This window comes from Asterias amurensis, chromosome 19 (genome assembly GCF_032118995.1).
Source record: "Asterias amurensis chromosome 19, ASM3211899v1".
Taxonomy (NCBI): domain Eukaryota; kingdom Metazoa; phylum Echinodermata; class Asteroidea; order Forcipulatida; family Asteriidae; genus Asterias; species Asterias amurensis.
Window position 1 is genome coordinate 7,363,685 of NC_092666.1, and position 15,203 is coordinate 7,378,887.

A 15,203-nucleotide genomic window follows, 5' to 3' on the forward strand; every position below is an offset into this window, starting at 1 on the left:
CAGTTGTAGTCGCAGTTGTAGTCGCAGTTGTAGTCGCAGTTGTAGTCGCAGTTGTAGCCGCATCGCAGAGAGTGCCTGACTACGAGCCACATCCCAGAGGGTGCCTGACTACGAGCCACATCCCAGAGGGTGCCTGACTACAAGCCACATCCCAGAGGGTGCCTGCCTAAAGGACATCATCCCATGTGATTGAAGCACATCAAACATTGGTAGATGGCTAGAAAATGATCTTGTTAATTCAAGGGGTCTCGGTTTAAGACTTGGTCCCTCTTAGAAAACTTTTTGGTTTAGACCCTCAAATGGTGTTGGAAGTCCCATCCCCTACATGGTGTCTTTCCGTTGATGTATGCCTTTAAAAGTGCTTGCCCTAACCAAGTTTTTTTGTGTGGATCTTTTTAGTGCCTGACTACGAGCCACATCCCAGAGAGTGCCTGACTACGAGCCACATCCCAGAGGGTGCCTGAATACGAGCCACATCCCAGAGGGTGCCTGACTACGAGCCACATCCCAGAGGGTGCCTGACTACGAGCCACATCCCAGAGGGTGCCTGACTACGAGCCACATCCCAGAGGGTGCCTGACTACGAGCCACATCCCAGAGGGTGCCTGACTACGAGCCATCATCCCATGTGATTGAAGCACATCAAACATTGGTAGATGGCTAGAAAATTATCTTGTTATTTAAAGGGCTCTCGGTTTAACACTTGGTCCCTCGTAGAAAACATGTTGGTTTAGACCCCCAAATGGTGTTGGAAGTTCCATCCCCTACAAGGTTCCTTTTCTTCGATAAATGCCTTTAAAAGTGCTTTAAAAGTCAGTTTAAGCATTTTTTTAAGCAGTAGTCCTGTGATGATCATCTGGGACCAATTTTATAGAGCTGTTTAGGCAGAAATATTGCTAAAACAGTTCTCTATTATTTTATGCTTGGATCCTTTTTTTGCCTATAAGCATCTCTATGAAATTTGCCCCTGATGATCTATGTCTTTATATGGTTTGTACTTATGTAGTACATTGTAATTTTCTTTCAGATGATTGTGACGACTGCTTTCCAGCCATCCCGTCAACCTGGACCATGAAGATGTGACAGCACAGTACAGAGAGAGAGAGATACATCATGGCTTGAGGCAGCTACATACCAGGGTCCCAAATGGAATATGAAGGTAAGATGTCTTTTAAGTAAAGCTTGACTTTCAAGTTTAGAAGTCAATTAAAGTGCATAAAATTGACATTTCTTGGGTCTCATAATTAAAGTTAGTCCCATTTACCTTGCACGAATACTGTTAAAGGGCCAGGAGCGTCACTGAGTGAGGGATATGCATGCTTTATAAAAAGCCATTATTGTTACTATTATGCACAAATCTTCGATCTTTAAATCCAAGTCGCAATCTAACTGGTTTATTTTTCGGTTTTTGATCATATTACAGGACTAACGCAGTCGAACAACTTTGAGTTGGACACATCAAGATGCTGAGCCACCTTATGCCGTACCATTTAAAGTCAGCATAGCATACATCATCATCACCACCTCATCTAAGGCGTCATGACAACAGATGAACACATTGTCAACAGAATGGAACCCAAGTACACGAATGAGACGAAGAGACAGACCAAGTTGGCGTTAGATGGATGACATCAAGCAATAAGCACAAGAAAGATCAAGGTGGAATGGTGATGAAGAAGCCTTCCTTCTGCAGTATGGAGCCACATAGGCTAGATATTATGTCACTTACAATAAAAAAAAAAGATTTGTGAAGATTTCACATTTCGTTGGCCTGTTTAATTCATTCTTGGAAGTATATGTGCTTTTAGAAATATTGTCAACATACTTGAAATGAGGTACTTCATTACAAGTATGTAGACAGAATACATAATAAACTTGTATCGAGGTACTATACAAGTTCATGTATTCACATACAAAAATTGCATGTTTGTAATGAGGTACTTCATTACAATCATGTAATTATAACATGCTTGCAATAAAGTACCTTATTGCAAGTATGTAAAAGCTTCATGTGCGTAATGAAGTACCGCATTACAACCATGAAACAAGTTAAGTTAATTTGTAATGCAGTTTGCTAATTACAAAATACGAAACAACATAATTTTATTTGTAGTAAATTCATAACAAATAAAAAGAGTGTTTATTAGACATTAAGTTTTGTATTGTTACTACTTAATTTGAATAATGAATCAAATATAAAATGTAACTTTTGTAATGTGTCATTCTGTCTATCAATTATTTATTAGTCTAATTGTTTACATGGTATTTGTTCTGGGGTAGCTTACATGGTGGCCACCATACTTTGTTGTTGGTAACTCTGAATAAAGCTTTTAATGTGAAAGGTCATGCCATTGTGTCGTGTGAAAATGGAGGTTGGTTAAGAGTACTCATTAAACGAGTTTATTTAAGTACAAGGGTCATGACAATGTCATAGGGTACTCATTAACAAGGTTATTTAATTACAAAGGGAATGGCAATGTCATAGAGTACTCATTAACGAGGTTATTTAATTACAAAGGTTATGACAATGTCATAGAGTACTCATTAACGAGGTTAATTAATTACAAAGGGAATGACAATGTCACAGAGTACTCATTAACGAGGTTATTTAATTACAAAGGTCATGACAATGTCATATAGTACTCATTAAAGAGGTGATTTAATTACAAAGGTATTGACAATGTCATAGGGTACTCATTAACGAGGTAAATTAATAACAAAGGTGATGACAATGTCATAGAATACTCATTAACAAGGTTAATTAATTACAAAGGGAATGACAATGTCATAGAGTACTCATTAACGAGGTTATATAATTACAAAGGTGATGACAATGTCATAGAGAACTCATTAACGAGGTTAAATAATTACAAAGGGAACGGCAATGTCATAGAGTACTCACCAATGAGATGATTTAATTACAAAGGTATTGACAATGTCATAGAGTACTCATTAACGAGGTTATATTAATTACAAAGGTGATGACAATGTCATAGAGTACTCATTAACGAGGTTAATTAATTACAAAGGGAATGGCAATGTCATAGAGTACTCACCAATGAGATGATTCAATTACAAAGGTATTGACAATGTCATAGAGTACTCATTAACGAGGTTATATTAATTACAAAGGTGATGACAATGTCATAGAGAACTCATTAACGAGGTTAATTAATTACAAAGGGAATGGCAATGTCATAGAGTACTCACCAATGAGATGATTTAATTACAAAGGTATTGACAATGTCATAGGGTACTCATTAACGAGGTTATATTAATTACAAAGGGAATGACAATGTCATAGAGTACTCATTAACGAGGTTAATTAATTACAAAGGGAATGACAATGTCATAGAGTACTCATTAACGAGGTTATTTAATTACAAAGGGAATGACAATGTCATAGAGTACTCATTAACGAGGTTAATTAATTACAAAGGGAATGACATTGTCATAGAGTACTCATTAACGAGGTGATTAAACTACAAAGGTGTTGACAATGTCATAGGGTACTCATTAACGAGGTTATTTAGTTACACAGCTATTGACATTGTTTAGCTGTATAGAGTACTCATTAACAAGGTTGAATAATTTCAAAGGTCATGACATTATCTGTATAGAGTACTCTTAACAAGGTTTTATAATTACAAAGGTCATGACATTGTCTTAGCTGTATAGAGTACTCATTGACAAGGTTTTATAATTACAAAGGTCATGACATTGTCTTAGCTGTATAGAGTACTCATTAACAAGAATTAATAATTACAAAGGTCATGGCATTGTCTTAGCTGAATAGAGTACTCATGAACAAGATTTTATATTATAATAATAATATAAAATAATAGTGATAAATAATTTTCAGAGAGGGGTAACATTACAAATAAGCAATTGTTGTAGTGGTTACACACTCAAATTTATTACGATCCCTTTTGTGGGGTGGGAGATGACAACCTTCACGTGGTCCACCCTGTTGTTAACTAATTGTCATCAAACAATACAGCTGTATATACGTATGTATATATAGCTCTATGCATTTAACCAGTAACCCCATCAGGCTCGATGAACTTTCAAGAATGTTCATGATCAGTCAATGACCATGCCTAAAACAGTTCATAACATGTTCATTAGAGCAGATCATGAACCAAGTTCAAGAACTGTTTATCTGTTCAATTGATGGACGTTTGATAGGGGAACAAAAGGGAAGCGACGAGTTCTTTATTGGCCTTTTAAAACCAGCAGGGTCATTGCCAGGTGATAAAGGCCCGAGCAGATGGCGAGGGCCTTTATTGCACGGCAACATACGTTTAAGAACAAGTCACTACTCTTTTATTCCCATTAATAGTAATGCCCTTTTGTTAAAAAGCGCGCTTAGAAATAGATATGTGTGCGCACTTACATTACGCCCTGTTACTAAAAGCTATGAATTGCGTGTTTGGCATGAGTATATTGGCGTACGTGCAAGCCTGACACGCGGAAGCCAGCCGGTTATAAACAGCTCCAGCTGGGCCCAATTTCATGGCTCTACTTACAGTAAGCAGAGAATCAGTGCTTACCGAAGCAGGGAATTCTGTGTATACGGCAAGCGTACTTCACAGGTTAGCGGAAAATTTTGGCTTTTGCGCGTGCCTACTCCACATTTCTAGGCATTCTGCGCTGAAAAGGCTAGCAATGAAATCCGGTTATAAACGGCTCCAGCTGGGCCCAATTTCATGGCACTGCTTACGGTAGGCAGAGAATCAGCGCTTACGGTAGCAGGGAATTCTGTGTATACGGCAAGCGTATTTCACTGGTTAGCGGCGAATTTTGGCTTTTGCGCATGACGTTTCTAGGCATTCTACGCTTGAAAGGCTAGCACATAAAACCGGTTATAAACAGCTCCAGCTGGGCCCAATTTTATGGCACTGCTTACAGTAAGCAGAGAATCAGCGCTCTCCGAAGCAGGGAATTCTGTGTATACAGCAAGCATATTTCACGGGTTAGCGGCAAATTTTGGCTTTTGTGCGTGCCTACTCCATGTTTCTAGGCATTCTACGCTTTAAAGGCTAGCACATAAAGCCGGTTATAAACAGCTCCAGCTGGGCCCAATTTCATGGCACTGCTTACGATAAGCAGAGAATCAGCGCTTACGGAAGCAGGGAATTCTGTGTATACAGCAAGCATATTTCACGGGTTAGCGGCAAATTTTGGCTTTTGTGCGTGCCTACTCCATGTTTCTAGGCATTCTACGCTTTAAAGGCTAGCACAGAAAGCTGGTTATAAACAGCTCCAGCTGGGCCCAATTTCATGGCACTGCTTACGATAAGCAGAGAATCAGCGCTTACGGAAGCAGGGAATTCTGTGTATACGGCAAGCGTATTTCACAAGTTAGCGGCGTATTTTGGCTTTTGCACATGCCTACTCCACGTTTCTAAGCATTCTACGCTTAAAAGCCTACCTCAGAAATTTGGCGCTTGCACGTAAGCGGGGAATCGTGATGGTAACTCCACGTTTCTATGCATTATCTGCTTAAAAGGCTAGCACAGAAAGCTGGTTATAAACAGCTCCAGCTGGGCCCAATATCATGGCTCTGCTTGCCGTAAGCAAAGAATCAGCGCTTACGGAAGCAGTGAATTCTGTGTATATGGCAAGTGTATTTCACGGGCTTGCGACGAATTTTGGCTTTTGCGCAAGCCTACTCCACGCTTCTAGGCATTCTACGCTTAAAAGCCTACCTCAGAAATTTGGCGCTTGCACGTAAGCGGGGAATCGTGATGGTAAGCGCGGAATTCGGCGGTAAGCAGAGCCATAAAATTGGGCCCTGGTCATTCTCAACCATTTAAACACCTCAGGTGTAGCGCTCTCAACCAATAGGAGTAGCGAAACTGTCTTGGGTATTTATGAATGGATTTTTATAAATTTCATGAATTTTCAGTAAAACTTCCGTCTAAGCTTTCTTAGTTTGCAGTTTATTAACTTTAATGCATTATCATAACTCGACTGTGTATCAGCTCCCTGGCATTATGTTATTTTTAGTATCCGTATGTCATTGCTGGTAATGCTCATTAACATAATTATCAATCACTTTACTTTGAAGTGTTTTCTTTTGCCATTAGGTCTAAGCTATAGTAAGTTTTAAAATGTTCAATTTGTGTTGCCAGGTTTTATTCATTCAAACTTACATTTATCTTCATGAAATCAAGTACAAACAATTGGTTTTGTAAAGGATAACCAATAAACAAAGCTGTTTATTGAGGCAGAGAAAAATAGAGCTTAACATTCAGTGTACAAGTATGGCTTTTGAGTAAAATAAATGCATTGGTCATGTGAAACAGGAAACAACTGTGTGATGTAGACTGATCATTGTAAAAAATAGTAGAAATACCCCTGCCCTGTAAAACAACCGTGCATTGTTTTGTCAAAATGTCAAAGGAAAAGGGGCCTGTGTGAATTATGATTTGTTAACCTATAAAAAATCCGGAAAAACCTTAAGTTATTTGGTTTGTATCCCACTCCAGTGAATTTGTCTTTGTTCACCCCAAAATCATTTACAATTTGCCCAGTCAGTAATTTCCTTTGATATGATTTGAAACTTTGCACGGTGGAAGTTTTATTAAAGAGATAGTACACAGTAAAACATCTGTTTTGAGAAGTGTTTGTTTTAAAGACCGTTGGTTAACGATTCTTTATGCCAGAACTTCAAACATAGAATTAATCTGCAACAAAACATTTCAAAAAGTGATTGCGTTTTTAAAAACCTGTGTAATTTGTGTCAACATGGAAAGAATTTTCCCTTTATATAGGAATACAAGCTGGAAAGCGTTACCGCTGTAACGATTCTTATGTTCAATTTGTGAGAGGGGTTCAAAATTGTTACACCTTTTTCATCCCCATAATGTACAAAAAAGATGAAATGTTTCTCAAAATGCGATTATCTAAAGCTGTTTACTAAGCTTCACCGCAGTTATAAGTTTTAACTGACCCATTATTTGAAAGTTGAATATTATCTATAGGAATACAATCTGGGAGGCAATAAAGGCACTGTACACGTTTGGTAATTGTCAAAGACCAGTATTCTCACTTGGTGTATCCCATCATAAGCATAAAATAACAAGCCTGTCATAATTTGGGCTCAATTGGCCATCGAAGTTGCGAGAAAACATTTGGTGTGCTTGCAGCTAGGAATAAAATACTTCTAGCTAGAAGTCTTTTAATATTTTAGTTAGAAATAACCCCTTTCTCAAAAATTACGTTACTTCGGAGGGAGTCGTTTCCCAGAATGTTTTATACCATGAACAACCGCTCTCCAATGCTCGTTACCAAGTCAGTTTTTAAGTTAATTGTTTTGAGTAATTACCAAACGTGTACCTTCCCTTTAACGCTTCTCATTTTAATTATTTGGGAGAATAAAAATAGGAAGGATAATCCCAATAGGAATATAATCTGAGAAGCATTACCGCGGTAATGCGTGTTATGATCGGGGAGGGGGGGGGGGGGGGGGTCAAGCGTTTGTAACAGGAAGCGAAGTATAATTTTTTTATCTAAAACTTGCACTGTAGGGCCTACTATCCAACTGCTATAGGCCCTACTCCTCACCGCATGTATAAAGTTTTATGGCATTCCAGAGTTCAATATGGTCCAACTGGAAAGAATTTAGTCAAATTAGGATACAATAGGGATACAATCCGAGAAGCGTTACTGCGGTAATGCTTTTATATTCAATTTGGGGGGGGGGGGGGAGGGGAGGGAATAAAAAGTGGTACCCCGTTTTCCATACCCGGACGTAAATGTACTTCTTAAACGATGCATTGTACTATCCAAAGCTGTCGTACTTCTTACCACTTAGATTTTTTTCCACTGGTTTTTCAGAGTTTCATTGTCATAATGGGAAGAATAGTTCCTATAGAAACACAATCTGAGAAGCATTACCGCAGTGACGCTTCTTACATTAAATTTTGGGGTCGCCAGAAGCCATTGGACACTATTGGTAATTGTCAAAGACCAGTCTTCCCACTTGCTGTATCTCAACATAATATGCATATAATAACAAACCTGTGAAAATTTGGGCTCGATTGGTCGTCGGAGTTGCGAGATAACTATGAAAGAAAAAAACACCCTTGTCACGCAAAATTGTGTGCTTTCAGATGCTTGATTTCGGGACCTCAAATTCTAAACTTGAGGTCTCGAAATCAAATTCGTGGAAAATTACTTCTTTCTCGAAAACTACCCACTTCAGAGGGAGCCGTTTCCCACAATCTTTTATACTACGAACCTCTCCCCATTACTCATTACCAAGTAAGGTTTTATGCTAATAATTATTTTGAGTAATTACCAATAGTGTCCACTGCCTTTAAGCTATTTTTCTGTGCTTAGCAAGTGTTTGTGCTTCCAGGCATAATGAAATTAGGCCTACGTTCCAGTCTATTTCCTGGCAGGCAATACATTCCACTGCTCATATTATGAAAAATGCTGTATGATAACGACCAAATAAAATAATAGAAGGCTGGATTTCTGCACAAAAATATTGGAAAAAGTCATACAAATTGAACTTTGATAGCGCCCTCTATTGACAGGCTAATTTCATTATGATTCAAATTATATCGCCAATTGTTCTTCACCAATGTTCTCCAATAATTTCACGAAATCGCCTTAAAAATTACAGATTATTCTTCATCCATCAACCAGTTAATTCTCGCCCGTGCGTGCAGTATAGAAGTGAGTAGGACTTTTCTTCTTTTGTTATCTCTAAAGATGGGATATTGGTATTTTTTAAGTATGGGGCTCGTGATCAGTGTGATGATCAATCATTGATGGTTTGCTGCGTGCATGGGAAAGTTTGTTATTTACCAGTTACGATATGGTAGTGTTTTACCGTAGTTACAGAAGTTCCGGAGTACCCAATCATCAAGTGGTTGATTATTAAGGTTACTAGTGCTGTGTTTCTTCTCTTTGGGCCTAATAATAATCCAGTTGATCTCATTGTTTTGTGTACATGCTGTATTACCTATAAAAAATTTTTTAATAATAATTGACACTAGGCCTAGGCCTGTTTCGTTGTCTACGGATATGTGATGTGTGCTTTGTTTACCCACGCCTGCTTCTTCTATTCTGTGGAAGAGGTAAAGACATCACCAATCAGTGGTAAAGCTCGTTCATTTCAACAATGGATGAAGGTAAGTGAAGATTGAACAACTTCTTTCCAATTTTCTCATTTGCTTTCACCTTTTTTGTTTACAGTACAGTACTCTTGATGTTGGAACTGTAATACTTACCTTCATTGGTGATGATCAGTGTTGTAGCCATGGTGGGCGACGGTGGGCGGGCCTGCCCAGTACTGACATGTTCCGCCTGGCACTTCAGCTGAAAAACAGACTGCCAATACCACAACTAGTTCCAATGGTAGGTCTTGTATTGCATAATGGTCATCAGCCAGTGAGGCAGTTGAACATCTTCTGTGATTAATTTGTGGGCAGAAGTTTTATTGGGCTCTTAAAGTTACCTGGAAGTGGTATTTTTTAAAAATAAAGCTTTTGTCACTAATGTGTTTTGATGAGTGGAATGTGAATCAGTTAACTAAGGTTTTAAAAAATCAGTTCTTATGTTATTTACAAATTTAACAGTAGACCCCGACCCGAGAAGGCGCTGTTCGTGACGTCAATCGAGGCAGACTTTGCCTGTAATGCGTAGAGTAAACACAATTGCAAAATGTACGGACCAAGTCGTGAGTTTGTACTTTTAAAAACAAACAAAAATGTTTTTTTCCGGCAATGCCGACCAGGTGTATTGCTGCTGAATGCAGAAAAACACTTTTTGAAATGTACCAACTCACGACTTGGACGTACATGTACTTTGCACGTGTGTTTATTATACGCATTGCAGGCAAAGTCTGCCTCGAATGGCGTCACAAAAGGGGTAGGCGGAGTCAGCCCCCCAAACAACTTTATATATTTTTTTAACATATATATCGTGACAAACAATTACTAAAAAAATTATATACTCTTATGTTTGAAAGAAAAAATTGTACTTCCAGGTGACTTTAAGTTTGTACAATGATGCTTTAAGGCAAAATGAGTTGTCTTTCGACCCTTGTCATTTTTTATTTAATTTTTGGAAATCTGAAAAGAGCAAAAGCTATACTCTGCTACTTTGAAAACTCTAGGTTTATACAACCTTTTGTTCAAAATTTATGAAAGGAGATAACACCATGAGATCTGAGCAACTGAAAAAGGTTGAAAGCCCTTTCTGGTTTAAAACCCTTTACATCCACATGTATGAACTGCTAGACAAACCGCTTAGGCCTGCAGACATCCCGCTCCTCCGCCCCTTTGACATAATATCGGAGGAACCACCTGCAACCGAGTGGAAATGACCAAAAACACTTTTCCAAAAACAAAGTGTCACCCGCCAGACAAATGTTTTGCTGCATTTGGCCTGGCAGACGCTCTGCTCCCCCCCAACTTTGTATAGGGAATGGTGTTATTGGTCATTTCAACTTGGTTTATGTGGCTCCTCCGATGTTTAACCTGGGGGTTGGGAGAGGAGGAGTCTGGCGGGCCCAATGCAGCAAAAACCTTGTCTGGCGGCTGATACTGGTTTGGAGAATAGTGTCATTGGTCATTTCAACTTTGTTTGAGGTGGTTCCTCTGATGTTTACTTAAGTAATGGGGGGGGGGGGTGTCGGGCGGGCCCAATGCAGCAAAACTTCTGTCAGGCAGCTGATTACTGGTATTAAGAATAGTGTTAATCGTCCTAATTCTCTATGGTCATTTCAACTGCGTTTCAGGCTGTTCCTCTGATGTTTAACCCGGGGGGGGGGGGGGGGGGGGGGTGTCTGGCGGGCCCCTGGATGGCGGGCCCCTAATTCGCGGGTCGCCTGGAAAATTACCACGTCGTGTAAGGGAAACCTTCCAGTACCACAAAACGGACCTTGTTCATTTCCAGACTTTGCTAGCTGCAGTTCCTTGGGGAGTGATTGACTACAACGACATTAACGATGCTTGGGATACGTTCAGTGATTTCTTCCTCAATTGCGTCAAGGAGTGTGTTCCTGTCCGAAAAGGTAGCAAGAGAGCTAAGCCCTGGATCACCGAGGAACTTCATCGGCTCATCCTTGAGAAGCAAAGGTTGTTTAAACGAGCTCGTGTAAGTGGAACTGAGACAGCTTGGAAACAATTTAAACTTGTCAGGAACAAAGTACGCAATCTCTCCAAAAGGGCGTACAGTGAGTTCGTAACTGATTTGTTTAAGAAAAGAGATAATCGGAAAACTTTCTGGTCTTTTGTGAAGTCCAAACGCAAATCTTCTCAATCTACCAATTCTTATTTCATCAATGGTGAAAATATAAGTGACCCATCTCGGATTGCAAATGAGTTTAACTCTCTTTTCGCCAGTTTTTTCTCCGGATCCACCGACCAGGACCGTGTCACTTCTCCCACGTTGGAATTTCCCCCGTTGGAACGTTTTTCCATCACTTCAACTCAAGTTTCGTCTGAGATTCGGAATCTTTCCGCACACAAAGCATATGGACCTGATGGTATTAGCGCCCAAATGTTGAAACTTGCTGCCCCAGCCATTGTTCCTGTTCTCACAACTTTTTACAACCACACTCTTGCTTCAGGTTGTCTTCCAAGTGCGTGGAAACGTGCTAATGTAGTGCCCGTCTTCAAAAAAGGAGAAAAGAGCAACTTGATCAATTACAGACCCGTTTCTTTGACTCCAATAATCTGCAAGCTTTTAGAAAAAATCTTGTGTCGTCAAATTCTCAACCACTGTCAAATCAACGGACTTGTAGCTGACCGGCAACATGGGTTCATTCCTGGGAGGTCTTGTTCTACAGCATTGGTGTCAGCTAGTTCTCGATGGCTTCAATCTTTGGACGCACGGGTACCTGCAGTGGATGTAATCTCCTTAGATTTCAGTCGTGCGTTTGACACTATAAGCCACGATATTCTTGTTAAGAAACTCCAACTTTGCTACAACATAAAGGGTGCTGCTCTTGACTGGATTGAGTCGTTTGTAACAAACCGCCTGCAACGAGTTGTCTACAAAGGCTTTACTTCAGACTGGCTACCGGTCGGTTCAGGAGTGCCACAGGGCTCTGTACTTTGCCCCCTGCTCTTTGTTTTGTACGCGAACGATCTTCAGCTTCAACTTTCTTCAAACCTTGTACAGTACGCAGATGACACATTTTAGTTCAAAAATGTTACAACTGACGCGCCGGATTCTCTACTTCAGAAGGACCTAAACACTATAGTTAACTGGGCTAAATTGAACTGTTTGCGCTCAAATGCTGACAAGTGCAAATCGATACGGTTGACTTGGCAACGTATGAGCAAACCAGAATACAATCTTGGAAACTCCCCCCTGGAATGTGTGGACTCCATCAAGCTTCTAGGCTGTATATTCCAGAGTAACTTATCTTGGGATCTACAAGTGCAGGCTGTTACTTCAAAATGTAATAGACTGATTGGTTTGATTCGCCTCATCTCTGGCAACTGTCCTTCGTGCGTATCGCTCCATTTGTTCAAGACTCTTGTGCAGCCAATCTTGGACTACTGCTCACCCGTCTGGTGGGTTCACCGTAAAAAACACATCATATCAATCTAATCGGTACAGCGCAGAGCCAGCAGGATGATACTTCGGCAAACATATATGGAACAGCCTTATCAAGAAAGACTGAAGACTCTGGGTCTTATGTTGCTGTCTGACAGAAGAATTTTTTTAAACATTTGCTTTATTGTAAAACTGTTGATGTCCACTCGGTATAGTTTTATGAATGACTTAACTAATCTGTCTAAAGTTAACTCCCGTCACACAGAATCGCTCACTTTTCATCACCTAAAACCTAGGACGGATGCTTATAAATTTTCTACCATTGTTCGCTTTCCTAAAATGTTCTCAGAGCTCACTTTGGATACCAGGAATGTTTTGATTTTGGAGGGGTACAAGTCCTTTCGTATGAAGCTGAGGGGGGAATTTTTAGTATGTTTAAAGTGCTAGTGGTTTTAATTGTCTAAGGGGTCTTTGTGCTTTTTGGGTGGTGTTTGGGGAGGCTCTCTGCTATCATTGTCCTCGAGCCCAGTGGGTTGGCATGAATCTGTGAGGGTGCACTCTGTGCCAATTTTATTTTTTCTGGGTTTTTTTAGTCCATTCTATGTTTTTTATTATTTTCAATTGTTGTCCCTTCCTCTTATCGCTGCGGTGTTTTGTTGTGGGTGTAGTTTTGTGTTTTCAATAGTCTGATTTTGTTGTGTTTTAATGATTTCTATTGTGTGATTCTTAAATGTTTCAGTGCAATCACCTTTTTATATTGTATAATTATATTTTTATCGTTGGCAGGGGTCTGGTTTTACACATCTTTTGATGACAGTTTTATACTTTTGTTTTAGCCTTGACAGCCCCTGTACAACTTGCAACTATTGTGTATGTCTAAAGATTTAAAATAAATAAATAAATAAAAATGCAGCAAATGTTTTGTCGGGCGGCTGATACTGGTATTGGGAATAGTGTCATCATTTGTCATTTCAACTTGGTTTACAAGGGGGTCTGATATTTAACGTGGGGGGGTCTGGCAGGCCTAATGCAGCAAAACCTTTGTCTGGTGGCTGATACTGGTATTGGGAATAGTGTCATCATTGGTCATTTCAACTTGGTTTTAGGTGGTTCCTCAGATGTTTAACCCAGGAGAGGGGGGGGGGGGTGTCTGGCGAGCCCAATTCAGCAAATCTCAAGTCTGGTGGCTGATACTGGTATTAATTATAGTGTTATTGGTCCTTTCTCTATCTGGTCATTTCAACTGCGGTTCCTCTGTTGTTTAACCCAGCTACTAGCATACTTGTTGTTATTAAATTATGGGCTCTTACGTTTTAAAAGAATACCAGGTCGACGGGTGGGGTCAGGGCTGGAGCTCCAGAAAGGGGGTGTTTTTAGAATTATGTATTTCAAGAGGCAGTATCATTGAGTATGGATTGAATTTTTGGTGCATCTTCATAAACCCTTGGAGTATCAAGAAGACGACAGGCCTAACCATGCCGGATTAACATGAGTTGAGATTTGTGAGTTTGGTGTTATTTACCGAGCTTTGTTTGTTTTGATTGGCTGTTTGCAGGGAAGAGGTTGAATCAAGGAAGAGGCTTAGTGAGAACAATGCAGAGGACAAGTAGTTTATTTATTTGTTTATTTATTTATTCACCCAGGCTTTAAAAACTTCAAAACACACAGCAACAATAAGTAGAAATGTATAACTTTTGCATTATTAGTAAAATAATTAGAGACATATCAACAAAAAGCAAGCAGAAGCCTATATGGATTGCCCAATAGGGAACCAAATCACTATTCAGTTCTTGAATTGGTCTCAACATTTTGACTAGCTTGCTCTAGCCATCGTCAAGAGACTGACTCCGGGGTAGTGCAGTTAATTATGATCCTATAAAGCTAAAGTAGTTGTCCCAGCCAATTTTCTATACCTGCGCCAGGGTATATTTACAAAGCAGGACAGTTCTTTTCAGAACAAGTTTCCCCAAAATCTGATATTCTACTCTTTGCGGTAGTAAAATAAAGCAAGACAGTTCTCTAAAGAACAAACTCTACCTGGCAAGTAGAAACACACATGGTGTTTGTTACCGCAAACCAAATACAATTGATACCTCACCATGCAAAGCCTAAATTCTTTTGTACCCTTTTCACTGATGAAAGAGGTTTCTAAAAAAAGTATTGCCTTGTTAGTGATTTCCAATCCATGTTTAGTTTCACCTCACATGTAGGTACTTTTTTCCCCAAAAGACTTCGTTGGATTAAAACACAAGTGCTTTATTTGTCTTTAAAAAGACAAATTTGTCTTTAAAAAGACAAATAGGTAATTAATATCTGCAAATTATTTATTATGGCCCATCAAAATGAACTAGGCATTTCTGAGCTTTTAAGAAACTGGTGATTGTTAAATGTAATACTGTAAAAAATTAACTATGCCTAGTGCTAGTGATCAAATGCACCCAAAACATGCAACTACACATGTAGATCATTCAGACTGAATTTCTTCGTTTAACAGCAGCTGATGTAAATTTGTCCGATATTTGTTGTCTATTGTAGGTTGCGTAGTAGAGAAGCCCTACAGAAGTACATTCGGCGAGCAGTAGCATCTAGACAAACGGTAAGTACAGTCTTTCTAATGATTTTTCTCCTGTAGATGATCAGCGTATATTAATAGAAACATGAGTCTTTAATCAATA

General features: G+C 39.4%; 1 long non-coding RNA gene across 1 annotated transcript; it reads left to right on the forward strand.

Moving 5' to 3' along the window:
- The first annotated feature begins 528 nt into the window (after positions 1 to 528).
- On the forward strand, positions 529 to 1,502 carry LOC139951534 (uncharacterized). Its single transcript, XR_011787793.1, has 3 exons — positions 529 to 652; positions 1,028 to 1,159; positions 1,424 to 1,502. It is a non-coding gene; the product is annotated as an uncharacterized lncRNA (long non-coding RNA).
- The last annotated feature ends 13,701 nt before the right edge of the window (positions 1,503 to 15,203 follow it).